We start from the raw sequence: 3,304 nt of genomic DNA, 5'->3' as shown, positions 1-3,304 counted from the left end.
AATCCAAATCCTTATCCTTATCCTAATCCTACTCCTAATCCAAATCCTTATCCTTACCCGAATCCTAATCATAATTCTAAATCAAATCGTAATCCTAATACTATACGTGATCGTCATCCTCATCCTCATCTGCATCTTCATCCTCATCCTCATCCTCATCCTCATCCCCATCCTCATCCTCATCTTCATCCTCATGCTCATCCTCATGCTCATCCTCTTGATCGTCCTCATCCTCATCCTAATCCTAACCCCAATCTAAATCCTTGTTCTTATCCTAATCCAAATCTTTATCCTTATCCTTATCCTAATCATAATCCTAATCCTATTCCTAATCCTAATACTATTCCTCATCGTCATTTTCATCCTCATCCTTATCTTCATCCTCATCCTCATGCTCATCCTCATCCACATCCTCATTTTTATTCTCATCCTCATCCTCATCCTCATCCTCATCCTCATCCTTATCCTAAACCTAATCCTAATCCTAACCCTATTCCTATTCCTAATACGAAGCCTAGCCCTAATCTGAAACCTAGCCCAAATCCTAATCCTAATCCTCATCCTCATCGTTATCTTCATCCTCATACTCATCCTCATCCTCATCCTCTTGCTCATCCTCATCCTAATCCTTATCCTAACCCTAATCCTAATCCTTATCCTTATATTTATCCTAATCCTAATCCTAATCCTATTCCTAATCCTATTCCTAAAAATAACCTTAATCCTAAAAATAACCCTAGTCCTAATCCAAATTCTAATCCTAACTAAATCCTAATCCTAATCCTACTCCCCATCCTAATCCTCAACCTCATCCTCAACCTCATCCTCATCCTCATCTTCGTCCTCATCCTCATCCTCATCCACATCCTCATCCTGATCCTAATCCTCATCCTCATCCTCATCCTTATCCTCATCCTCATCCTCATCCTCATGCTCATCTTCATCCTCATCCTCGTCCTCATCCTCGTCGTCATCCTTATCCTCACCTTCATCCTCATCCTCATCCTCAACCTCAACCTCATCCTCATCCTCATCCTCATCCTCACGCTCATCCTCATCCTAATCCTAAGCCTCATCCTCATGCTCATCCTCATCGTCATCCTAATCCTAATCCTCATCCTCATGCTCATCCTCATCCTCAACCTCATCCTCATCGTCATCCTTGTGAACACCCAATTTTGTCCGGCCCAGAAAAAGCCCAAAAAATCATTTGATGTATTTTGATATTTTGCAAAATTTTAATATTTGATGAATAAAAATAATTAAAATATTTTTTTAATCTTTTATAATTATTTTCGAAACTATTTAAATATAACAAAACAAAACAAAATCAAGTTCCTAAATCTAATGATTAGGTTAACTAAAAATTCAAAAAATAATAAACAAATGAAGTTCCTAAATTCAAGTGATTAGGTGAATCTGAAATTCGAAATAATTATAAATTAATGTTGATAGGGTTCCTTAATCCAAGTTGTTAGGTTAACCAAAGGTTCAAAACTAAAATAAATTAAGAAAACAATTTTAGGAAATAAAATTTTTGAATTAGGAATATGTTGCTATGAACCCATACTCTTTCTCCAAAAAGAGAAAGAAAAATATTTTTTTTATTTATTTATTTTAAATTTTCGAAATTTTTAATATTCAATGTATAGAAAATAATTAATTTTATTTTTATTCATAAATATTTTATAAAAAAATCGAAATAATTTAAATAATTAAATATACTAATAACCTAATTTAAATTTGGAAAAGGAATAACAGAAAATTATTAAAATAATATGAAAATATAGAGTCAAACCAATCTGTTAAGATCCCTAAAATTAAGAGATTAAATTTATTTGACTTCGAAATTTTGTTAACCGAAATGTTAGGATTCGGTGGTTGAAAGTTCCTTATAAATAGAGCCTAAAGTGAACATAAAAAGTTGACATGACACTGGAAACACTAAAAAGTTCCTTATAAATAGAGCCTAAAGTGAACATAAAAAGTTGACACTGGAAACACTAAAAAGTTCCTTATAAATAGAGCCTAAAGTGAACATAAAAAGTTGACACTGGAAACACTAAAAAGTTCCTTATAAATAGAGCCTAAAGTGAACATAAAAAGTTGACACTGGAAACACTAAAAAAACTCTGCCAAAAAGCCACCTACACTGAGAGAGAGAAAAAACTCTCCTTTACTTTCAGAGTGATCCAGTGCAGGCGGGTTCATTCCATTCCCGTGCACTTGCCTAGAACATTGAATCACAGTAGTCCGATATGCTTACTTTCCAGTCCTTCACGTTGACCAAATATCCAGCCAATCAAACCAAAAAAAGTGTCCCAGCTACGGTACACTGTGCCACACAAGATCACTACACCATTGGAACACGGGTTCTAGTGCAGCCGTGTGCCCAGAACCATCCGTGCACCCACCTCAACCATCCAACACGGACATGCCACGTGTCCAGACTCTTCACTCTATCATCTCCTTATTCATTCACCTGCTGCCACGTGTCCAAGAGACACCCAAGTGCCACACACTAGTCTCATCCTCACATTGCAAATTCCCACAAAAAGGTAGGCCATTTTTATATAATTTATTCTATTCTTCACTACTTTCATATTATAATAACATCATCCAATATATTCTTTTTAACCATATAATAATTTTATTTGACATAAAATAAAATAAAATAAAAAATAGTAGCATATATTTAAATAATTATGATTCCTAAAAATTAGCAAAAGTAAAAATTCATTTTCATATATCTACCAATTAAGCAAACTTTTTTTAATAAAAATCATTTTCTAGACTCTTCACACTGTCATCTCCTTATTCATTCACCTACTGCCACGTGTCCAAGAGACACCCAAGTGTCACACACTAGTCTCATCCTCACATTGCAAATTCCCACAAAAAGGTAGGCCATTTTTTATATAATTTATTCTATTCTTCACTACTTTCATATTATAATAATATCATCAAATATATTCTTTTTAACCATATAATAATTTTATTTGACATAAAATAAAATAAAAAATAGTAGCATATATTTAAATAATTATGTTTCCTTAAAATTAGCAAAAATAAAATTCATTTTCATATATCTACCAATTAAGAAATTTTTTTTAATAAAAATCATTTTCTAGAAATAACTTGGATTCACTAATAAATTGTTTTTTAACTTTTTTTTTTATAAATAAAACATGACAAATAAGCTTTTCAAAAAAATAAATTAATTTTGAGATTTAATCAAAGATGGAGAGAATGTCGCCCTAGAGGCCTCTTTCTTCTCAGATCATCTTCGAAAGGTCGCGCTACG

This window comes from Lupinus angustifolius, chromosome LG16 (genome assembly GCF_001865875.1).
Source record: "Lupinus angustifolius cultivar Tanjil chromosome LG16, LupAngTanjil_v1.0, whole genome shotgun sequence".
Classification (NCBI taxonomy): Eukaryota; Viridiplantae; Streptophyta; class Magnoliopsida; order Fabales; family Fabaceae; genus Lupinus; species Lupinus angustifolius.
Note: the sequence above shows the minus strand (reverse complement) of the source record.